At 48.0% G+C, this 24,709-nt stretch overlaps 1 long non-coding RNA gene across 1 annotated transcript in view; it reads left to right on the top strand.

The window, feature by feature from the left end:
* Nucleotides 1-24,709, top strand: part of LOC135991007 (uncharacterized) — an 82,933-nt gene that overhangs the window by 46,458 nt on the left and 11,766 nt on the right. The window lies entirely within an intron of this gene.

The following is a 24,709-nucleotide window of genomic DNA, read 5'->3' as shown; positions in this document are numbered from 1 at the left end:
TTCAGGAGCTTAGCAGGATTAAATATTATTAGATGTTCTTGGATAATAGGAATGCCTCTGCGCTTGGAGCTCAAGTTTGGTGACTGGCCTGTAAACCTGAGCTAGAAAAGTGCGGGAGAAAGTTTTTATTGCTGTAGTCGTGCCCAGACCGGATAGTCTGGCCCTGTGGAGGGAAAAAAAAACAACAAAAAAGGCATTTTTCAGTAGCAGAGCTCTCCTTAACCTCACCTGGGGAGCTAGAGGCTCTGAGCAGCCCCTGCAAAATAGGATGCAACAGGAGCCAGTTGCACAGGACATGTTATAAACCAAATGCAGGCATTGCGTTTGACTGAGATTAGCTGAAATGAGTAAGTTTTGTGTGACTTCTTTCCCACCTCTACTCAGCACCTGAGCCTTGTGATGCCACCCCCTGCCCCAGGAAAGCATCTTGCTGGGGGTGGGAGATGGACATTTTCATCCCTCCCCCCTTTGTATGGACATCCTATAGCAATCGCATAGAGAAGCAAAGGCAGCGGTGGAGTGTGCCGGCTTATAAAGTGAGCAAACATAATATTTACATCAATAAGAGTCCCCGTGTTTGACTAGAAGCTAAACAGTTTAAGGGAAGATTGATTTGTTATGTGAAAGGCTAAACCGGGTCAGGGTTATGAAAAGAAGCTTTAAATACCATTCACAAAAGCAACATAGCAAATCCCCCCGCTGCTCTTTAAGCGCTGGAAACGTCACAAAGAGATAATTCAAGCGGCAGAGGAGCTGCCACATGAAAGATGTCCACTTTTGAGGGCTTCATCCAGTTTGATGCATGCAGCTGGACTGGGAGCTGGAATTTGTGTTGTGTTGAATATTCAGGCCGCTTCCAGGTTGTAAGTAGATTTTTTTTTTTTTTTAAACTTAGCAGAAAGCTGAAAATTTCCCATCAAATAAGAACTCAGATTCAGAGGGGCAGCTTGTTTAGATAACAATGCAGCATCCTAACAATGTTAAAAAAGAACTTATAAAAGTAAACAAAGCGAGCGTGAGAGAAATTCAGATGGTTCCCTTCCCCCCGTTGGTCAAACTTTTAATTGCCAGGAATTCAAAGCAGCTGCATTTTCCACTGGAAAAGTACTCCGTTGCATTTTTATAGCAGTTTCCTTTATGGTAGGAGTCTTGGGAGCAGGATGGGGTGTCGCTCCCCTGGGTCAGATGGGCTGTACGCGAAGCAGGGGATTTTGTCGGGAGCGGATCAAAAAAGCTCTGGACACCTATTAGGCTTCTAATAATCTTCCATTGCAGGGGAAAAAAAAAAAAAAAAGAGTTATTTGGCCCTGAGTCATGCGATGAATGGCCTTTAGCGTGTTTTGCCCTTTTTCCCATGAGCAGGCTGTGACTTTTTTCTCCCCAAATGAACCATGACAACCCCTATCCAAACAGTAATAATGGCAGTAATAACAGTAATTATCCCAGCAGCAATATTAATCATAAAAACCTCAACTTTTTTTTTTTTAATTCGCTGCTCTCAAGAGCATTAAACCACCGCTGGAAGCTGCCTGTGCAGGGGTCCTGCCTGTCCCAGGACCTTCCTGGCTGGGAGGATGCGGTTCCACAGCTCAGCTGGGTGCTTGATGCTCATAAGAGGGGTGCACCGAGCCCTCCGGGGCAGAATTTGGCCTGTGTAAGGTGGATTTTGAGGGTTTCTTCCAACCAAAATGATTCTATGATTCGATGCACTTGGTGCCTTTTGCTGTGAGGGGTGCCCGGTGGGTCCGGCTCTGCTGCGTGGGTGCCTGCTCCTGCACACCATACCCCAGCAGCCTTATCAAGAGCGGAATTAAATCCTTCTCTGATATTGCTCTGTGCTAAAGTCACGGGTAGCCCCAGGTGCTCGGCGGCGGCTGCTGCCCTTTTCCTTCCCCAAGCGTGCAAGGGGAGGCGAGGCAAGGCGCACGTGGAAGGGCTGATGAGGCTCATCCCACACGAAAGGGCAGCCTCCTGGCTTGATATTCTGCTGCTTGGGAGCCATTTCCATCTATTGCCTTTTCATGGGGAAGGCGAAAGCAGGAGAGGGAAGCCGAGGAGCAGACATGGGGAGTCAGAGAGCTCCTCCTCTTTCGATTGCTGCTTTTTCTCTTCCCTGTTTGGTACCTTCTTGGGTTGGTTGCTGGAAGCAGAGAGCGAAGTAGCCTCTCTGAAAGCAATCACAGAATTGCAGAATGGTTTGGGATGGAAGGGACCTTCAAAGGTCATCCAATCCCACCCCCGCCATGAGCAGGGACATCTTCACCAGCTCAGGTTGCTCAGAGCCCCGTCCAGCCTGGCCTGGGATGTCTCCAGGGATGGGGCATCCACCACCTCTCTGGGCAACCTGGGCCAGGCTCTCACCACCCTCAGCGTCAAAAATGTCTTCCTGATGTCTAGTCTATGTCTTTAGAGACCTGCTGGTATTTCTCCATGCAAGCAGATTCGGGTAGCTGTGTGTGGGGGCTGCAGTGGGAGGTGATGCTCCTTCGTGGTCCAGAAGCCCGACACCTCATCTGTCAAGGAAACACAATAAGTTAGGAGTTTAGGGCAGAAAAAAACGCTTTACGAGGTCATGACAGATACGTACAACCAGGGAGAAATCCTGTCTCTGCTGAAGCCAGCGGGGTTTTTTTGCTATTGTTTTCCCATGGGCTGGGACGTCCTATGTCCTGATGCTGGGGTGAAAGGAGTGGGCAGACCTGCTGGTGGCACCGGGATGGAGCTGGTTCCTGCTGTTCCTCTGGCCATGTGTCCCTGTCCCATGTCCCTACCTGGTGCCAGGACAGACATGGGTTCGAGGTCTCCTCTGGAGACAGGCAACCCCTGTCCCCATTGCAACACTGCGCTGGCTGCTTAGCACCACGGCAATTAATCACCTGGTAAATATCTTCTGGTTTATTACATAAGCAATAAGCATTTTGTCGGAAATCACATAACTTATAATCCAATTAAACAACAATTACATTGTAATGGCTTTGTAACTACAGCATTAATTAACTTTTATTGCCCTGTAAATTAAGCACGGTATTGATACTGAGTTGCGAGCAGACAGCTGGCTCCGTCGATGGCAGAAGAGGGATGGGGAGCACCCAAAAGCTGTCGGGGACTGTCAAGGCCTGTAGTCAGACGGTTGGCCTCGGCAAGAGAGAGCTTTGTCCAAGCTGTGAGCATGTCCATGAGCATTCTCTGCCTCCCAGGGAGGTCTCCTTCCCTGGGGAAGGGTCCTGGTGGCCAAGGGTCCCTGGGGACCAGCGTTGTGGCACTGAGGTGGAGCACCAGTGGCTAGCGGAGGAGTGGGAAAGCTGGTTGCATGTCAGGAGAGCTTCCGCACCCTACACGTTGATGCTCATCCCGACCGAGCAGCAGATTCACCCACAGGGTGCAGGTGCTAAAGAGACGGGAGCTATGGCCAAGGTCCTCCGAGGTGCTCCGATACCTATCGTCGCTTCTGGGGGAGAGGATCCATGGCTCACTGTGGGGAAATCGCCTCCCTGGGGGGCGTTTCTTAGCTGACGATAGCACTTCAAAGTGCTTGGTGTTGAGGGCGAGGCAACGCTCTCTAGACACCAGTATGCGGTGCTGGGGTGGCGCTTCCTCCCCAGTTAGGGAGAGAGGAGCCCTGGGAGAAACTGGACCCGCATCTGCTGGGCGCTCGCCCTCTGCCTGCAAAGCTGGGAGGGAGGTATCCTTGTCCCTGCCACCTGGTTGGCTTTCCAGCTGTCACCAGGCTTAGGACCACTGGAACCAGTAAATGCTGGGTTCCTTAAGCAGGATCTCTGCTTTAGGCAGAGACTGTGACTCCCGGGCGAGCTGCTGCTTGCCCGGCACAAAAGGGCTGCGAGTGGCAGGATTTTGCAGCAGCTGCTTTGGGAACAGCCTCCCAGGAGGGACGGGCAAGCAGAAATCCATCTGGGCCACCTACCGCAGGCGTTCGGGTGGAGCAGGGAGGCAAATCCTGCCTCTGCTCCTCACCATGTTTGTGGCTGGGTATAATTTGGTGACTGAATGTGAGTAAGGGCGTTAGTTTGTCCTGGGACTCATTTCTTTGCCGGCCGGGGATGCTTTATATGGGATGAGTGGCTTTTCCTACAGCAGTTCAAGTGGGGAGGCAACAAGTTGAGTCCTGGTGGGATTAGTAGCAAGGACGCCAAGTCGAGATGCTGAACTCTGACCAGAGAGCTGCTTCATTTTTTGGGGGGAATTCCATCCTGTGCCGGTGCTCCTCGGCACCTCGGGAAGCAGCGTGGGTGTCGGAGGAAAACATTTGCAGACTAAATCTCCAGGTCTCCCTGGGTTGCCTCTCCTGCTCCTGAATACGCAGTCAGCAAGCAGGTCTGATGAAAGACTGGTGTTTATTGCCGAGGCTTAAGAAAGCTGTTCTTTGTGCCAGGCGTGCTCAGAAACTAGAAAATCAGCACAGCCGCTCGAATTCTCGCATAACCGGTGGAGTGATGCAGATAGGGAAATGTAACAAAAATAATTATCCTTTTGATCTGGTGTAATCTCTAAATCTCCTCCCCACCTTCTGAACCCTGTTAAACTACCTCTCTGCTCCCTCCTGGGTTTCTGCCTCTCTGGCATCCTCCTGCTTGGCCATGTGTTTGCTCTGAGCTCTGCAATCACCCAAGGATGCACAAGGAGCCATTATACGGCCGTGCCTTTTCCTAGTTTTTTTTTTGTGCTTGCTTTTTTTGCTTCATACAGACATATTCATTTTGCAAAAATTGCTGTTTACGTGCGCAAAAGACTCATCTTGTTTTTGGAAAACAACTTGCTGGGGCTCGGCTTTCCTCTCGGCAGAGCTGGGAAGCCACTGCTGCTGCCGGTGGGCTTGAGCGATGGGGATCGCAACGTATAAAACAATTATGGAGACCTGCCACCTTGTGGGAGTTGGGAGATGTGGCAGGACCACCCCCCTGAGCCCCTCACCCTGTGTGCACACTGGGTTTTGGGAGATGCACCTCCGTGGAGGCAAAGCACGAGAGATGGGCAGCGTTCCATCTCGCCTGGATTTAAACTGGGTCCATCCTTCTGGAACAGGTTTTGGTATGAAAAAAGGAGGAGGATAGTTCTAGCCACCAAAATAATTGTTAAAAGACACCCTTAGAGAAAAACTAAGGGAGGTGGAGAGAGAAATAAGTGAAGAGAGACGGTTGGAGGTGAACCGTGGGGATGGGAGATGGGAGTGCCATCCATCATGTTGGCTTTCCCCCGATGGGAATTTCCACTTTCTCCCTCTCCATCCTGCTGTGCCTGCCTCGCCGTGCATTTCCCCAGTGCCCCGTCTCCTCTGCCTGGGTCAATAGTCCATCTTCTCTTGCTTCGCTGTGAATCCGTCATTAGGACGGTGAAGAGATAAAAAAACTCCAGTGTTTTTGGCAGCTTGATTTTTCTCTTAAAGCGCTGCCGATCCTGCAAGAGATGTGGATATACTGATGCGTGGAAATCACTCTCTAGTGTTGCTTAGGGGGTTCTCTACTTTTGCCCCCCACTTTGTTTAATTTCTGTTTTCTTTTTAATTGAGGAAGGAAGTTTTCCTTTTGCTACAGGGATCTCTGACTTCAGGTGGGCACCTGGCAGCAGGAGCCAAGGCAGAGCAAGCCGATGTGCAAGCGGCTTCAGTGACTAAGGGAGGGGGAAAAAGTGAATTAACGGATGCTATAAATAGCTCTGAGCTGTTAAACGAAATACTTTTCATGGCTGGTTGTGAAACAACCCCAGACGGGGCCGGGGAGGACCCAGCTGTGGGTACTGGGTGCACCCCGGGCTTGGATGAGCTGCGGGCAGGAGCAGCGAGAGGTCCCGCGTGAGCATCGTCCCTCCATAAGGAGTACGGTTATTACTGATTATTCAAGCTTTCTAAGCTGGCAAGTCAGACCCTGAACCTCATCCCATTGAAAGCTTGAGTCCCGTAAAGCCGCTGGTTAAATGGGGATTCATCGAGCATTAAATCCGCTGAAGGTTTTTTTTTTTTCTGACTTGGCATGAGCAGGATTTGGTCACTGACATCTCCCAGCTTCTCCAGGGCTGATCAGACCCTCGCAGCAAACCCGAGCATCCCGATATCCCCCCCATGCTGGGTAAAACAATTCGGGATGCCCTCAGTCGCAGGAGGAGACGGAACCATTTTGCTGGGTTGTGGCACATGTGATTACACTTTTAAAAGGGAAGGGAGGGGGGAGAAAGGAAGGGTAATTAATCACCAAAGATACTTTGCTCATTTATTTTAACAACTGGAGTTTTGCTTAAATTATTTATGCTGAAGCTTCGTAATGCACTAGGAAATGCACTGCAACATATGTCATCAAAAGAATGAAGCCTGGGTAATGTGAAACCGCACTCCAGCCCTATTAAACTTGCGTTTAAGTGGGAAGAGGATGACTTTTTTTTCCCCCCCCCCAGCAAATTAATAATGTGTGCTGATTAGCACAAAACAGATTAGCAAGGTTCCTCTCCATGCGCTTTGTTTCGTCAATAGGAAGTTAATTAACAGCCCTCTGCCTTCTGATATCCAGTTATAAGACAACACTCCAGAATCACACAGACCTTAATCTTAGATTATAAATTTGTTTGTTTTCTTTAATTTTAGCCACTGTTAGATGTGTGCTGGCCAGGAGGTGTGTTTTCATAGCAGATAGGTCCATTTTGGTAATACTCTTAACTTCCCTTGTTTCGATATTGTGTGGGGTAGAGCATTGGCATTCTCTCTTCCAGCATGAGATTATGACCTAGCTTGCCAAAAGAAGCACCAGAAAGTTATTTAAATGGTATGCAGGATATTTGGGACATGCTACAGATAAGTGGGTGTGATAAGGATGAAAAATACAGTATGGCATGTGAGGCAGAGAGGCTCTGGAATATTTTTAATTAGAGGGTAAACCTTGATAAAATAAGAGAATCGCCCTGTTATGCTTCTGTGAACCCAAACAGATCCGATTATGGAGGCTCCAGCCCTACGGTGCCTTATGGCTTGCTGAGCTGAGGGCAAGGAAATGGCCTATCCTGTAGTAATGTTATGCTAGATCAAAATTAAAAATTCAATTAAGGGCAAATGAAATGTCTCCGGGGCCTTGACACCCCAGAATATTGGTGTCCATCCCCCCACAAAGACACACCACTCACCAGGGGATCCCACACATGCTTGAAAAACATGTATGTGAAAAATGACATTATAGCGTTGGCTCTTCGCTCATACCTTTAGTAAGGCTGCTCTTTCTTAAATCCCTGAGTGATTTATTTTCCCACGTTTGCCTCTGTTTTTCCCATACTTAGCACGCTCGCTACGTTAAAGCCCTGGCAGAGGATTTTAAAAAACCCCTGGTCGTCTCGTCCTCCCTGGGGCGAGTATCTGGGCCATCAGGTTTTACACACGGGCATTAACAAACCTGCCCGAGATGCCCACACACTGAGTCCAGCCACCACCCGAATTCCTCTTCAAGTTCTGTCTTGAGAGGAGCCAAAGTCCTGCTTCTAACTCGCCCTCCTGGGCTCCAGCCCTCCCCTTCCAACCCTTGGCATCCCAACCACCATCCATGGAAAAACCACAAAGAAAAGAGTCTTTCGCCCAAAGACGCTGCCCAAATTAATGACGGGACGAGAGCTCCCGGCCTTTGATCTTGTGCGCCGCGATAATAACTCATCTGGCTGACAGCAGCCTCCCCCTCCCCTCTCCTGCCCCCACCCCACTTAATTAAAGGGAACAAAGCAAAAGTTGCTAATTAAAAGGAATGAGGGAAGGAGGGGGGGGAGCACGTGGGAGGGAAGGATGCGGCAGCGGAGCAGCACAGGGCGGTACTCGCGGCCGTGGTCGGGACACCAGAAGATGCATGGAGGGTTGGGAAAGAGCTGAAACCAAATTTTTCTTGCCCTTGGACTCTAGGGACAGGCTCACTTGTGCCGCTGGGTTGGGCAGGAGATGCTGCTGAAGCACCTCAACCGTCCCGCAAGCCAAACCCAGGGATGGGAGCCGGCGAAACCGGCACGCAGCGCCATCCTGGCCCATCTCAGGGCTTGCTTTGCAGCTTCTGCTGCAATTTAATCACAAAGCCACCTTCTCCCTACCCTCCAGCTGCTCTTTTTAGGATGCAGGGAAGGGCAGCCCGTCGTTTTGGCTGGGCCTGGCTCCACTGCTGCATCCCCGCTTTGGGGCGTATGGCAGTGTCGGCGTGCCGTAAAGGAGGGGTGGTTGGGAAAGAGGGACTGAAGTATGGGCACAGAGTAAATTCGCAGATGAATCACGGAATACCAGGTTGGAAGGGACCACAAGGATCATCTGGTCCAACCTTTCTTGGCAAAAGCACAGTCTAGACAAGATGGCCCAGCACCTTGTCCAGCTGAATTTTAAAAGTGTCCAATGGTGAGGAATCCACATGCGTGAAACATTCAGCTCTGGAAAGGTCTTCTGGTGACTTTCAGAGAGCAAAAAAATGTAACCTGTGGGTCCAAAGACCCCTACTAGACCTAGTAACCTCTCCTGGCTTTACCATCCATATATCTGCCTGTTCTTAGTTAATTTGCAGAGTCTTGTTCATCTCAAGGAAGAATGATATGAGCTAGCAAGGATTCCCACCCGTGCTCACATGCAGGACAGCCAAACGCACCGTGATTCAGTCCCATGGCCTTCGATTCCTGCAAAGCTTTGGGTTATGGGCGCTGTGCATGGAGAGGAGGGATGCTCTTCAGAGGGACACGTGGCACAGACCTGCCCGGCTGCTCCCCGTGTGCCACGACCCTGCCTCTGCCCTCGGTTTGCGCCGGAGCTCATCCTCGCTCCTAAACAATCCATAAGGACTTTTAAAGGTTCAATAGAAATAGATTTTATTCACAGTTTCACTGTGCAGCTTTCGGTTAATAGCTATCCCGCCACTTCACAGTACAGCGCTTTCCAATCCCCTGACATGTGTCTGGGCAGTCAGAGAGCCCGGTTCACGCATTCTCCCTCTTTGGCAGGTTCCCACTGAGCAGATCTCCTTCCCTGGCACTGCCTGGGCAATGTCTCCCCTAATTTTGGATTTGCAAGCAGGATGTGCTATCTCTGGGCAAGGCAGTGATGCCAGACCTCGCATCCCTCCCCAGTGCCGAGGGAGCCTGTCTGCCCCGTGTCTCCTTTACAAGGGATGTGCTGATTTGAGACTGTGGCAGGTCAAAAGTGTACCTCATCCGGGAGTATGTTTCCAGCCAAGGGCACATGGAGATGCTTGAGGAAGGGCTAAAAAAAAGGATGGGGTTAGAGTTGCCCAGGTATAACCTGCCAGCATCTTGCAGTCCCCAGTGGAGGTCTGTGAATGTCCATCCTATCCCATCCCTGCTCCGTATGGTCCCTGTGAAGAGCGGGTTGATGCTGGAGGGCTCTTTCAAAAGCACAAATCAAAGTTGTTTCTATCTTAACCTTCGACCTGTCCGTGTGCCTGGTTTTGTGCATAATTCATGTGTTCAGGCAGATGTGACCTGTCCCTCCATAGATAATGCCCCACTCCTGCTGACGTCGTTCCTATCTCTGTTGCCATGTGTCTGCATCCTGCTACCTTCTAGGCCAGCGGCATTTCTGGAGGAAGACCCTTAAGCAATTTTGTATCCTTTCTAGGAAACAGTCTCAAGTCTTTGGAGGAATTATTATTATAATCATCATCGTTATTATTTTCTCCTTGTTGTCTTCCCTGAGAATTGTCCTTCATCTACTGGCAACCTGATGTTGTGCTGACAAACAATCTGACCTAACATCAGTGGGGTCAAAAAAAATTTTTAAAACCCCAAAGCTTAACAATAAAAATAAGCAGCTGGGGCTGGCAAGAGGAGAAGAGGAGAAAGAGAGGTGGCTCGGGGACTTGAGCAGCTGCCAGAAAACAGAGGAGGAGCAAAGGAGAGGAGAAAAAGCAATGCAGGATGGAGACAGAGTAAAAATCTTGTGAAAGCCAAGGAGAAAAGGAGGACACAGAGTTGTAGGAGAGCGGGAAGAGTTTGTCAGGGTCAAGAGGAAGATTTCATCTGTGTAGCTCTATCTATGATGTGCCCGAGTGCGGTGGTCCTGCTGGAGCTGAGCACCACCCAAATTACACCAGGCTCCAGAGGAGACACCGTTCACACCTATTGTTTTGAAAAATGGGTCCTGTTCTACCTGTCTTGCCATTACAAATAGAGGAGTGACAGGAGTCAAGGAGAATGTCAACTTCCATCCAGGAGCGATAAGCGAAGTAGGGAGGATAAGGGCAGCAAGGATGGGGGGACAACCGATCTCCCTGCCTCCTTAGCTGTAATTAACCCCAGTGCTAATGAAGTGCAACCAGACAGCTACCTTCACATGACAGAAAGCCCACAAGGAGCAGCACTGGCTAATGAGGACATTAGAGGCTGATCTCTCCCTTGTCATCCTCCTATTGTTTTAATATTAGGCTAATTTCGCTTTAATGTAGATTAATTGTTACCTTTCTGCCTACAAATTCCTCAGACAGTCAAAAATATTATTATTTTGGGCAAATTTTGTTTCCCACCCAAACAAAATAGTTTCCCTGGATTTGGAGGAGGGGTGGAAAAGGGAGAATACTTCTGAAAACTAGAAACAAGACCCAGATGGAGGCTGAGCAGGAGGAAAAAACCCAATGTTATTCAATGAGCAAATTTGTCTTGCCGGGCAAGTGCCATTCCCTCCTTGCTCAGTGCGATGGCAAGGTGGAATGAAAGGAGGTTAAATATGGCAAATAATGTGAGGAAAAAGCAGGAGCAATGGCAAGGTGGAATGAAAGGAGGTTAAATATGGCAAATAATGTGAGGAAAAAGCAGGAGCAATGGCAAGGTGGAATGAAAGGAGGTTAAATATGGCAAATAATGTGAGGAAAAAGCAGGAGCAAGCATCATTGAACATCTAGCCTTGCAAATTGAAGGAGCCAAAACCCTACTGTTTGTATAAAAGTCTTTGCTCATTTTTATCCTGGGGTGAATTTGGCAATTCTTCCGTCTCCAAGTCTTGAGGAGCCATAATAGGCGCCTGCCCATGCTGTCCCACCGTTGTGCTGCAAGGCTGGAGAAGGACGGGTAATTGCACGGATCCAGACATCGGCTGTGTCCAAACAGGGCAAAAGGTGGGAGACTCGGTGTGGAAAGCGGCGCCGGCTCAGCGAAAGCTGTGAGTGAAACCTCCAGCTCCTGTTAGAAGGTTGTCAGAGCGAGGCTGGGTGGAGAAGCCAACGTGGGAAACCACCACGGTCTTCTGAAAGCTGTTTAGCAACGGGACGGCGAACCTTGCACAACGGCGACCCATCGCTGCTGTGATTCAGAAAGGAAGGCGAGATTAGAGTGTTTTGTAAATCTGCTTCAGGCTTTGTGGACCATGTTGCTGGTGGTACCAGGGAGGACCAGGCAGAGAGTGGCCTAGATAGACCAGGCAAAGCTGGTCCGTGGTGTTGGTGCGTCTGAGCTTTGATAGACACGTATGTAGGTGGGGGGAAGAGAAGGCAGTGAGCTGGCTGTTGGTTTGGCGTGGGGTGAACAAAGGGGAAAAAGATGGGGAGTGGTAAAGGACACAGGCAGGTGGAATTAGTTGTTTCCCCAAACTGCCTTGTCAGTCCATCCTTGGATTGAACTTGCTGGGGGACTTAGAGATCAATGATTTTCTGCTGCAAGAAATATTTTCCACCCCGAAGCATGCAATTTTGAGGTAATGTTTCCTTTTAATAAAGGAAAAACAGGTCTCTGCAACCTTGGAAGTTCTTCACATTTCTCCTTACTGGTACCTAATCGTCTCCCCTGGAAAAAAAAAAGAAAAAAAGCAAGATCCTTTTACACCTGGCTAATCCTGCCGCTGTTATTCAGTGCTGCTTTCACACCACTTCCCAAGCCTGCCAAGACACCCTTGAACCTGTTTAAAAAAGGTTAGGATGCTAATTAAGAAAAGCTATTTCCCCAGCACCGCCCCCACCCAACCTGAGGGAGAAATGTAAAAAGGTGCATGAGCTGGGCTTGGATCTATTATTATTATTCTTTTTTTTCCCCCCCCCCCCATGTTAAGCGTACATCCCAGTTTTCCCCAGGGGAATGTGCCGCTCCTGCAGGTCCCGTGTGCCAGTGCGAATATGGGATGAGAGGTTAATTTGTAGCCCTGTGATGCACGAGCTTTCCCTTTGCACAAATATTGATCTAAAGCTGTTCGAATATCCATCCTGACCGTAATAGCAGCAGCGTGATATTGCTACTGGAGATACGCAAGGACATCGGAGGGGAAGGGAATGGAGAAAGAAAGGAGAGACGGGTAGGAGCTGCAGGTTGGGCATCCATGTTCTTTGCTTCTCCCCTCCCTTCTCAACTTAAATACCTTTTTATTGACATTTCTCTCCCTGGGCTGAGCGATCTTCTGAAGAAGAGGAAAGCAGCAGCTCTGTTCCACCCTGGGCATTCCTTATATGATGATGTTTCACCACTTGAATTGTCTGAGCTGCCCAGGTAGTGTTTAGAAGAAGGTTAAACACAGCTGTTGAGTTCTAGGCAAATAAATCTCCCTTTGCTGGTTCAAGCCATAGCAGAGGAGACCCTGGGTTCTCCTGCCCCTTCCCCAGAAAAAGAGCAATCGGCCGGCAGCAGGAATAGCTCCTTCGCTGAAGGAGCATGAGCAGCACAAAACCAGGCAACCTAGAATCATAAAATCATTTTGGCTGGAAGAGACCCTCAAGATCATCGAGTCCAACTGTTAACCCAACACTGTCATTGAACCATGTCCCTGGGAACCTCATCTATCCATCTTTTAAACCTCACCAGGGATGGTGGCTCCATCACTTCCCTGGGCAGCCTGTTCCAGTGCCTGACAACCCTTTCCATGAAGAAATTTTTCTTAATATCCAATCTAAACCTCCCCTGGTGCAACTTGAGAGGTTTTCACCCACCCCAGTTCTGAACACACTTGGCTTTCAGCAGAACTCCCCTCTGCCCCGTGGGCTACACCTCCCTCCATGCCAAAGCTCTCCAGAATTCTTTCTCTGTGAATAATAATGAAAAACCTTTCTAAATGAGCTGATTAGTCAGCTCCCCTAATTAGCTAATTGCTCCGCTCTGCTTTCACTTGTGCTTTCCCGTCGTTTCCCCAACCTCAGGTTGAAGGAATGAGCACGCACGTGGCTGTGCCGAGATCTTTATCCCGCTTTGGAGGCTTTAACCTTGCATGATCCAGCCGTGCAGGGCTGACACGCAGCCGACCTGACACAACTTCCCTCTTTAATCTCTTTTTTGTGTCGAGGGATGTACCTGTCTCCTGTGCCAGGGACCAGCGAGTCCCCAGCACTGGCTTATGCAACCGTCCCCGCTGCCAGCATCCATCCCCGTTAAACTCCATCTTCGTGCTTCGTGTGACATCTCACCGCTGCCTACAAATCCTGTGGGTTTTCCCCAAAGCTGGAGGAAAGGGGATGTGTTATCTCTCAGGCTGCATCCTGGAACTAGTGAGGTGTGAAGGCAGCTGGTTACAGGTACCGGGACATGAGAACAGTCGTGCCAGGTTGGACCAGGCATCCTCCAAATGCAAGGTCTCGTCTCTGCAGGCAATGAATAGCGGGTGCCTGGAAACCTGTTTAAGTACAGGGTCAATGGTTGTGGTCGTGTTCCAGAATACGTTCCCAGCCTCCCGTGGTTTGCAGATCAGGGACCTCCTCACCTGTAGGCGTTCTGTTTGTACCTAATAACCTCTGCAGACAAGCTGTTGGCAGAAAAATCCGGGAATTCAATGAACTCTCATAAGCTTTTAGCAGCCACAGATCCTCCGCTGGAGAGTCCCATGGCACAGAAACACACTGGGTATAAAAATAGCTGGTTTTGTTTGTTCTGAACCTGTGAGTTCCCTCTGATGCCCCTAGTCCTTGCTCCAGGAGAGGTGGAAAAAGCTTTTCTTGTGATTCTCAGATCTCCTGTAATATCCCTTTCCAAGGCTGAGGAGCCCTTCCCTAGCTGACTTTCCCCATTCCTTTGGTTGCCAGCCTCTGAAGTTGTTATTCTCTGAATCTGTGATAGTTACCCTATAACCTTCAGGTGGGGAGAGGAGGAGCACAACTCCATGGAGAACTCCAGGCTGGGCCAATGCTTTCTGCTTTGCTCTTCCCCATCTGCAAGTCTTTTCCTTGATCATCTGTAGAAATTCATGAGCACGGTAGAAACCTGAGAGGGTCAAGGAGAAGAGGCTTTCTTGGTCGGGGGGCCAAGGAGGGAAACTGCATGGGGAAAGTAGATGGATGGTGGGAAAAAAAGAGAGAGAAGCATCAATGGGAGAGAAAGCCAAAAATGAGGGAAGTGCCAGAAAAAAACTGATAATGAATCATCAGGTGGGCATTTTATATGTGGCTTTGGCTGTCTTACACGTTGTAAAACTCCTGCCCCTTCTGCAGGGAAGGTGTGGGAGATGAGCAGTCAGCGTGGGTCACACCGTGGTGGAGACCTTGCCCTTACCAAGAGCTGTACAGAGGAAGAGTGAGTCGCACATTTACTGTCTTGCTATACACGAGTTTTTAATGTGCGAAAACAAAACTTCAGAGACAACGTGCTGTTTTTATTCTGGTAGCATATTGGACCATCTTCTGAGATATTTTGGAGTGACCGTGAGTGTTATCAGCTGTAGGTGACATACAGAAGTTGGTTAAGCAGGGAATTTCCTCACCCCATATCTGATGTTGGGTTTGAGAGCTGTTGACTTTTTTTCTGCTGTCACCTCGTCCTCCTGAAGGGCTCAGCAAGCGACCGAGGGACAATCCCATCTGTAGTCAGAAGCAGGAACCCCCCTCCTTGCTCCTGCCTTCCCCATTTACAGACAGAAATGAAGTCAGCGGTACAGACCCTTAAGCTGGTTAGACACTTGAGACTTGGAAGTCCTTAAGCACATTAGCAGCTGGAGGTCCATTATTATTCATTGAATCTCTCCGGGGCTGATTGGAATCCTCCTTTTAATTGTCTGCATTCCCCTCTATCCTTTTATCATGGAGGAAAAAAAAGGAAAAAAAAAAAAAAAAAGAAAGAGGGTGAGAGGCGCAGCAATTGGGTTATCTCATTACCCATCCCGGCCCTGGAATGGGACTTGGGCTTGAATCTGCTCTTCCCCTCCAGCACAAGGAGGGAGCGCCACCCATTTTACATATTAATGGCAAAATGACATCCCCCCCCCCATCCCCATATCTCCCTTAGCATGCTGCAGTTAATAATTCACATTTCATTAGCACGTCTGTGTGGCCTTACGATGTTTCCCTTCTGTCGATGAAGAGATATTGGATAGGCTTAGAGGAGCGGGAATTGGGGCGGAACAAGCTGAAACAGCTGCTTTCCGTACTTAAAAGGGGCCGATAAGAAAGATGGAGACAGACTTTTTAGCAGGGGCTGTTACAACTGGACAAGGGGTGATGGTTTTAAACCGAAGGAAGGGACATTCAGGCCAGACACGGGGAAGAAATTTTTTACAGTGAGGGTGGTAAAATATTGGAAGAGGTTGCCCAGAGAGGTGGTGGATGCCCCATCCCTGGAGACATCCCAGGCCAGGCTGGACGGGGCTCTGAGCAACCTGAGCTGGTGAAGATGTCCCTGCTCATGGCAGGGGTGGCACTGGGGGAGCTTTGAAGGTCTATTTCAACCTGAACTGTTCTGTGATTCTACGGTTCTGAGATCAGTCAGGCTGGGCTTAAAGCAAATGAGCTTTCAGAGTAGGGCACTTTTTGGCACTCCTGTGCATATTTACCATGCCAGGCAACGTAGAGCAAAGGTACTAGGGCCACAGCTCCTCAACAGCTGGTAAAGAAGCAGAGAAGATACCCCAGCTTGACCAGCAACAGAAGAAAGCCTGATAATATCATCGTGTTGGCCAAGCAGGAGGATTGTTGTGGGCCATTAGACCAGCCTGGAGGGAGTTGGGTAGATGGGGACACCCAAACCCATCTGAGCAGCCATCATCAGCAAGTTCTGCTGTCTCATGTCACAGGCCTGGAGAACATTAGCGCCCCACACTTGTAAGTCAAGTGTTGGACCAGAACATTCATGAAGCACCAAGGGCACTGGGCAGGAGCAATTGTGAAGGAGGTTAAATGAAATACAGCGTTGGAGAAGCTGGCCGTACAAGTCCTACTGCCAGCTCAAAGAATTTTACATCAGGAAACTTGTCTCTTGAGCTTGGTTTTCCACACACTGAAACATTAATCAACTCTTGAACCTTGTACCGTATGAAATATTCATATTTTTCTTTTGTGAAAAACAAACCAGAAACCCCAGCTATCTTCAAAGCTGTCTCGTGGCAGTCCATGCTCTGATCCTTTAGGAATTGCTGTGTCATTTCCACCTAAGTTTATTCTGTGATTGCTGGGGAGTGAGTGAGCTGAAAATCAGTTCTAGAGTGACTTTACTAGTGTGTCTGTGTTTGAGAGACAAATGTTTTTTGGCTTGGAATTTAGTGGCTAGACCCAGGCTGGTTATGTTTCCATTAAGGAGAGAAGAGGGGTTTAATGCCATTTTCAAACCTAATTTCATGGGTAACCAATTCATGCTGTGATCCGGTGGCAGGTGATTTCTTTATTAAAACATTTGAAGAGGAAGCAGCTTAGATCAGCCATCCTTGAAAGGGGAAAGTCCATCCTGGCAGTCCTTTAAACACTGGTGGAAAACCCTTCCCCAGTGGGCATCGCTGCCTTTCAGGAAAGGCGAGAGCTGTGTGATTTGCAGGGATGGTCTTTTGTTTCACAGAGGTGGGTGAATATATCCTCAGCATGGATCCTCCTCTGAAACTTATTAAACTACGTGCGCTTGAAAAAGAGCTCTAAAAAATAACTGTTAAAAAAAAAAAAGTAATGAAAGAACAGGAAAATATCAGATATAAAATGTATCTTCCATTAGCAGACCTTAAGGCACTTTTAGAAATGTTGAATGAATGAAGTCTCTTCCTTGCCCTATCAGGGGTAAACAAATCCATCCTGTCCTTCAGCTTGATCTTGCAGTAATGTCATAATCCCACCTTTATTACATCACTGTTGTCATGGAAATAACTGTGATTTCATAAAGTCTCCATAATGACTTTACCACAAGATCCATTAGGATAGGAAGATGGATTGCGAAGGCTGGAAAAATGCTTTCTTTAAGCAAATGCGTACTGGATAATTAGCAAATGCAGCAAAGGGAAAGAATGGAAATTTGATGGGGAAAAAATAAATGGATCCATCTTTAACATGGGCCATTTATGAATGTTTTCTTTGATTCCCTTTCAAATGGCACAAAGGCACTATTGTAACACTCCCAATCAAGTCTAAAAGTCCCATACTTCAGGGTGTAGTCAGCATGTGTTGAACCAACAGACAGTCCCTGCCTTAGCTTCATCCCTTTAAGTCCCTCAGACTTTGAAATAAAGTTTTGAGGCTACCACTGGTGGCCCAAGAGCCTCCCATTATGCCGTGGGAACATTTGCCTAGCCAAATGGAAGAGCAGGTTGAGCACATGCTGAGGATATGAGGATCCTGGGGGTCATCCTAGCCAGGAAGTCTTTCTATCTCAGCACAAAACCGACTCATCATCCCATCTTGGAAATCCTGCTGGTGTTCCATGGAAGGTCTTTGGATTTGCTTGAACTAGGGAGCTTTCAGCAGAGAAACCCTCCAAGGCCGAAGAGGCTTTTGATGCCGAGGTGTTGGGCATCTGGAGGAGACAGGTGATGGAAAGGAGCCTTGGGTGAGCAGGAACTGTCAGGAGTCAGGCTATAATATAGCAAAGAAAGTGCTTTGGCTTGTGTCTCATGCCAGGGTGTTGAAGGAAGAGGATCTGCATTAATCCCCCAGAAGTGTTTGGAGGTGCGATGCTGAGCGCAATTCCCAGCTGCAAGCCAGGCCTGTGGGTGTCCCTTGCATTGCACCCCCAAAATACAAGTGGCGGCTGCCCCTTCCTCTGCAAGGACACCCAGGCAGGTGATTAAAGGCTTGATGGAATATTGAAGCTACCTGGATGAATCTTGCGTCTCTCAGCACTCCAGGCAGCCAAGCGACCTTGCGCTAACAGTTAACGCACAAAGTCATTCCGACTCAGGTTTCTTCTCTCTGAGAGCGGGCTGATGCCGATGACTTACTCCTGCCTCTTTCTTCTTCCCTTAAGAGCAGACGTCCTATTGACATGTAATTATTTTTAATTTCCGGAGAAAAATCTGGTATTTTTGATGGCTCGCCGAATATCCTGGCCGGGTTGATGGAGGATGCTGAGAAGACTGCAAAGGGTGCTGGCAGTGGGTTTCTCTGCTCCAGCCTGTGCAACCTCTTCTCTCCTGTCCCAGTGCCCTTGTGCCAGCACCACGTGCATCCAGCTCCCCGGAGATGCTCACAGCTCGGGCAGCAAAGACGAGCAGAGTTCAGAGAGGAGGTGTGGGAACACAGTGTATGGGAAATGCACAGGCACGGGGCAGAAATGCTCTATTGAGGTCTGCAGGCTCAATGTGAAAACACCTTTTTTTGCAAGCAAGGGCTGCTTCAGAGCTTCAGCATCTCTCCAGCTTCTCTTTGCCAGCGATGCCTGGCCCAGGAGTAGAGATGCAGAAGAACACTCCTGAGCTAATTGAAGCAGTCGTGTCCTTGCCAGCAGCATTTCCCACATTAGCCAAATTTGATCTAAAACTAATCTCCTAGTCAAGACAAATCTTCCCTCCGCAGTCCTCTTCTTACTATATTTACATATGGAAATCCAGGGACGGTTACTGAATTGGGCCATGGTGACACTCGTAGGGATGGCTTGTGAAGGCCCTGGCACTGCTGGGTACAAGGCACTAGTGATACCTCCTTCCCCAAATCCCTGTCCCCTCTGAAGGGCTGTCAGGAGCTTGGTAGCCAGTTCAGATACTTAAAGTAGTCTGGACTGCCTGTTCCTCCTGGTATGTGAATAGTTTTTGGCTAAGTAAAGAAAATCTGGTAGGACTTGATACAGATATGCGATAATCAGTGAATGTTCTCTTGTTAGTCAGAGGGTCTAACCTAACTTTAATTACCAGTGTTGTTACTGATTGCTGTCACATCCATGAAGGAGGCATACCATGAATTGGCTTTGAGAAATAACAACTTTTCGTGATTAATTATTGCTGTTGGTCACGTGCCGTCTGTAATGATCTCCTGGGACGGTTGGCTGGAACAGGAGGAGAAGGTATTAGCCACTTGTCCTGGCTGGGCTCCAGCTTTGACTGTGATGATCGGCCAGACAAAATTCATACCGTGCCGTCAGCCCCCCCGTCATGATGTTCCTCACTTCATTCTGGCAGTGGCAGAGCAGGGTAATGTGTGGTCTGAAACATCTGTTGAAGCTCATAAAACCAGTGTGTTAGAGGAGGGAGGATTATTTGGATTATTCCTATTCTGCCAGACATGTAGTAGAGCGGGTGACCGTCGCTGCTATCAGGGAATGGAAGAGCTTGACTTAGCCAAAATGGGAACCACCTTGCCCCTTCCCCATAAATATCCGAACCACCTATAAACAACCTCTTGGACACATCCCAAGTTGCCTTAAAATGCTCAGCTGGAAAGCAGCAGTATCTCAGTGCTGAGTCACCATCAGCTCCATCATCTGTGGGCCACGGATGGTGGCCACGTCCCGGCGTGCAAACCCGTGGAGCTTTAGCACGAGAGCATCTTGGCTTCTAAGCACGTTTCCCAACCACTACAGTGGTAAGGAGAGCAGGTTGGGTGGGGTTTTTTCCAGGCTTTAGGTCTGCATTTGGAAATAGGGTGCCAGTGAAGAAAGTAACTTGTGTTTTCATTTCTTCAGTTAAAACTCTGAACTTTTTTTTTTTTTTTTTTTAAAAAGAATCAACTGGAACCAGAAACTGAACTAGGCATTTTGGGTAAAACAAAGCATTTTTGTTCAGCTTGAAATGAATTTGTTGACCTCCAAACCATTGTTTTTGGGGGGTGATTTTTCAGTTGTAGTGGTGAACCAGGAGACCTATTATTCACGCTGCCCAGCTAATGAGGTCCTGTGGTCTGAAGAACAGGTACTCTATTGACACTGCACTCCCTTTTTGTGTCTGATCCAAGCTCTGCAAAAGTCAGTGGAAAAAAAAATGCTTTTAATAGGAGTCCGACCAAGCCTCTAATGCCATGTTTTGTTTGGGCCTGGTTGAAGGACGTGAGGATCCTTTAGGATGCGTTATGAATAGAGTCCTATTTTGATAAACAGTGGCATCTTTGTGCTTCCCTGAAGTTTATTCTTAAGCAGCTCTCAAATAACACCGATTTATTCAGATAGGCTGCAAGTTCTGCCTATTTATTACCAGGATGTTTTCATCTTTAAACATAAACCACTTTTGATGAGGTCTGAATGCTATTTTTGCAAATGTGGTGATGTCTCATATAATAGCCAAGTGGCAGCAGGGCAAGACATATGCTGTTCAGAAGAAGAAATCTTTCCACCGAGAGAGGTGTCCCTGCACCATCAAGTGCTTGTGTCACTCTTTTACATTCTTGTTCGCCTGATTAGAAGTCAGAAATAAGCCTTTTGGCAAATCACCAGAGATTTAAGACTTGCTCCCTGCTGGAGCTGAGGTTGAAAAATGTTTTAAACCAATTTCTGAGCTTGAACTGACCCCGCTGTGCTCTCTTTGGAGCAGCTAATCACTTGTGAGGCGAATACCGTATCTACCACCCGCAGGTGAGTTGCAAACATCCTCCTGGAGATGGGTATCTCCAAAGAGGGATCAGAACGTGCCTGTGCCATGTTTCTGTGATAGCTTCACAACACTGGTGGTGGTCAATAATGCTTCCTCTGCTGAGAAGAGACAGATATCGCTGCTTCGTGGCTCCTGCGGACGCAGCTGAGCTATTGTCTGCTTTCTCCCCATGCTTAAATGGATGTGAGCCATATAATTTGCAAAACGCCCCTTAGAAAGAGGTAAAATATTCCCGGCATAGGGAGCGATAAGGTGTCCAAGAGTCACTATCTGTTTTCCTTAGGTCCATAGTCATCTTCACACTCCTCAGTGTCTCCATAAAGGACACCCTAAGTCACACAGAGTTCAGTAAAGAGTGTGGATGGAGAAGGGAGAACCCAGACTTTTTTTTTTTTTTTCCTCCATAGGAAGAAGTTAGGAAAGGTTCGATTTGTTGTTTTTCCAACTAACAGCACCCAGCTGCTGCCATGATTTTTGCTATTAAAGCCTCTGTTCTAGGCAAGGGACCAACCGCCATCCCTGCAACTCCCTCCCTTCTTTCCTTCCTCACCTGAACAGAGGAGATATCTGGCTCAGCATTAAACCTGACCTGCGGAAGACATGGTACATTGGCTAATTCACTTGTGTATCAGCCTTTCAGGATGGTGGGACTAAATTGCCATGATGTTGTACTTCTATTTGCCCTATTCTTTATTTTATTCCAAGGAGTCTTTCTGCAGTGCTGCAGCCCTACAATCCACTCTGAGCAGATACAATCAGCCCCCTGTCTTGCCCCATACAGTGACTGCAAATGGAAGGAGCAGATCGTGGATGTTCCGAGTACAGATCCCAGCTTGTGTGGCAAATATGCCAGGCAGGGAGTTCAGCCTCATGGATCTCAACAGCCTCTTCTGACCTAAACCTCAGGCTGGGCTGCAAAACCTTTCCTCTTTCCTTTCCTCTTTCCTTTCCTCTTTCCTTTCCTCTTTCCTTTCCTCTTTCCTTTCCTCTTTCCTTTCCTCTTTCCTTTCCTCTTTCCTTTCCTCTTTCCTTTCCTCTTTCCTTTCCTCTTTCCTTTCCTCTTTCCTTTCCTCTTTCCTTTCCTCTTTCCTTTCCTCTTTCCTTTCCTCTTTCCTTTCCTCTTTCCTTTCCTCTTTCCTTTCCTCTTTCCTTTCCTCTTTCCTTCCCCATTTCCATTTTTCATTTCATCACCATGTTCAGGACCAAGTGGTAACAAGCAGGTCCCCAAATAACCTGCTCTTCAGCAGCAGCATTGCTTTTCCACTGCAATGGAGAGGAGAAGGCAGGATTTCTAGCACAAGTATTCTTTTTTTCTGTGCGTGGCTTGCATGCCCCCATGTTTCTAGAGGCCTGGGGAGGGGGACTGAGGAAAGCAAGCCTGTTACCAACAGGTCTGAATTCACCCCAGGGGAAAAATCCTTAAAGCTCCACAAATCAAAAGGTGGAAAAATCCCTGGCCTGGAGTCCTAAGTGCTGTAAAAAGGCCTGAGGATACACAGCCCGTGATTTGTGTGAAAGAGGGTTTCTCTGAGAAATAAGGCTACAGACGAACTTCGCAAAAGTGGAAGCACAGCTTAACGGCAGAGCTGGGTTCATTTGTCAAGCCCCTTTCTGCTTCTGTACGTAGGAAAGTGAAATAATAATTGGGAGCAAAGCTTAGGTTAATTTACACTGAGAATGTGATATTCAGTAGCTTTATTAAAAGAAGGGGTGTGGGGGAGCATGGAGCCTCTTCAGCTCATTTTATTTTTCAGCTTCATCTTTGATGCACACCAGAGTTGGAAAATAACACTTTTCACTGACCAAAGTGCTGTATGAGGAAAAAATCTCAGCTGGAGAAGATAGAGAAGTCGCTCCCTTTCAGGCCAGCCTCCTAATTGTGCAAGTGCCTTTAGAGACAGCTTTTGAAATAAGCCTCCTAGGTGCGAAAGCTCCTTTCCCTTTGCCAGCTGAAAAGGCCAGCGTGGCATTTGCAAAGCCCTGGTGAGCATCGTTGGTGCGAAATTTCCCTCTGTCCCCTTTCTCAATCCAGCTCCCTGCCAAGCTGTCCCCCAGCATCTTGGGTTTCCTTCCCACCGCAAGCAACAAAAAACCCAGCTTCTCTCTCTCATTTGCTCTCACAGCCGACCACTTATTCCAGCCCGGATCTCCACTGAACCTCCCGGTGGCTTTTCCACTGGTTTGCACTGGTTTGGTCCATATGACCAACCTTGCGTGATCCAGGATGCTTTGCCAGGTCACCGTGTGCCCGAGAGGGGAAATAAATGCCAGCGTCTTCCAAGGGAGGTTATTTTATTGAAATAGAAGTTCAAAGGAATATATCAGAACAGAAGAGTGAGGAAGGCTGGAGGGAGGGGGGAAATTCCTTTTCCCCCAACTTTGTCCCTTGTAAGCCCAGCTTACTGGGAGATTGGGCTGTGCTTATACTGAGCTTCTCAGGCATCAGGTAAAACTCGGGATATGCCTGGGACCCCACGAAGGAATTATAGGGCCATAACTCACCGTCGCTGCTATCTAAGGCTCCATATATAGGAACACCTGTCAGGAATGTATTACTAATGTATTTTTATATCAGCCTTTATAATAAGAAAATAAAGACTCCAGCTGCCTCTGTGACCTTTTCATCACCTACGGATGAATTCAGCTAAAAGCCCCGCACCTGAGATGACAAACACCCAGCCCATTGGTGGGAACCACTTTGCTTGATGTATTTATGTGGGCTGCATGGCTTGTTCTACAGCATCTCATCTCTTATAGCAAGAAGAAACAAGCCTGTGTTCTTTATGGCTGTAAAGACAGCCTGTGTGGAGTGTAGCTGTGCTTTTCCTGAGTCATTTGCTTGTTGTATTTAATTTAAAGCATCTTATGTAAGTACTCGAGTACTGTATTTGCTAGTTGGTGTGAGGGGAGAGCGTGGAAGAAGGCAGGCAGCCTGCAATGATGATGTTGGGGAGTGAGTTTTCTCTTCTTTGTGGCTAGGGAGAATCCTTTGTGTTGTATTAGTTAACTGTGCTACAGAAGGAACAGAGATGGGTCAGTCCACGCAGGATGAATGCCTCCATTTTAGCAGCCCTGTTTTCCAATGTGGTTAATGGCAAGGGTTAAATTTCTCTGTAGGCTTTCTGAGACCTCGCAGGCCTTCAAAACCGAGGCCAACTAGGTAAAGATACTCTAATAGATACCCAAGGGCTCAGATTTGCCTCTCTGAAAAATGCCCAGGATCAGCCAAAACACCTGAGCTGGAGCAGTTTGCTCCAGATAAGTGGCTTAAGAGCCTCAAACTTTTGTTCTCATGGTTGCAGCAGGGAAACGCAGCTCTCCTTACCGGGTTGCCTGGGAATGTAAAGAACAGAAGTAGAAAGGAGATAAGCAGGAACGTGGTGCTCTAGAAGCCAAATAAGTCTCTCAGCTTCTTCCAGTTGTTGAGCAGGCAGAGAGATAAGGATATAGGAGATCCTGAGCTGGTCTTTGCTTTTGAAAGGAAAAAAAAAAAGTTAAAAATTGTTTGCTGGAGTCCCACGTTCACTGGAAGAATAAACTTTCAATTGTTTTGGTGCTCTCTTCCCAAATTCCCACTTGCTGAAGAGAGACAAAGGCTTTGTGTTAGTGGAAGAGTTGGGCTTCTTTCTAGAAAAGATGAGGGGGTTGGAAAAGATAAATGGGACAAAAAGAGCAAGCTGCTGGGCAATGATGACCCCTAAACTGTCCTAGTGTGATTACACAGCTAGTCCATCAGTACTTTTAAACTTGCTGTTGCCCACCCAAGGTACGAAGTGATGTGTAACACCACGCTTTGGCACAACCAGATGGGAATTGGTAAACCCTCTTTAAGTGACTGAGTAAAGTCAGTTTGGCAAAGGCCTCACTCTTGCCCAGGAGGGGCGTTCCATGTGGATTTACCCACATTGCTGCTCCTCACCTGGGTTTACCACTCATGTATTTTAGAAACTAAAGCAAGTACTGCCATGCAGATAGGAGGACTGAATTGTCAAACAACTTTGTACTAGTTGTTTCGGAGACCCAAATTGTTAGTGGGCTCTGACAATGATTGGGCAAGGGTCTGTCATGGGATATTAAATT

This window comes from Caloenas nicobarica, chromosome 7 (genome assembly GCF_036013445.1).
Source record: "Caloenas nicobarica isolate bCalNic1 chromosome 7, bCalNic1.hap1, whole genome shotgun sequence".
Lineage (NCBI taxonomy): Eukaryota > Metazoa > Chordata > Aves > Columbiformes > Columbidae > Caloenas > Caloenas nicobarica.
The sequence above is the reverse complement of the archived record's forward strand: the minus strand, read 5'-3'. Positions and strand labels throughout refer to the sequence as shown.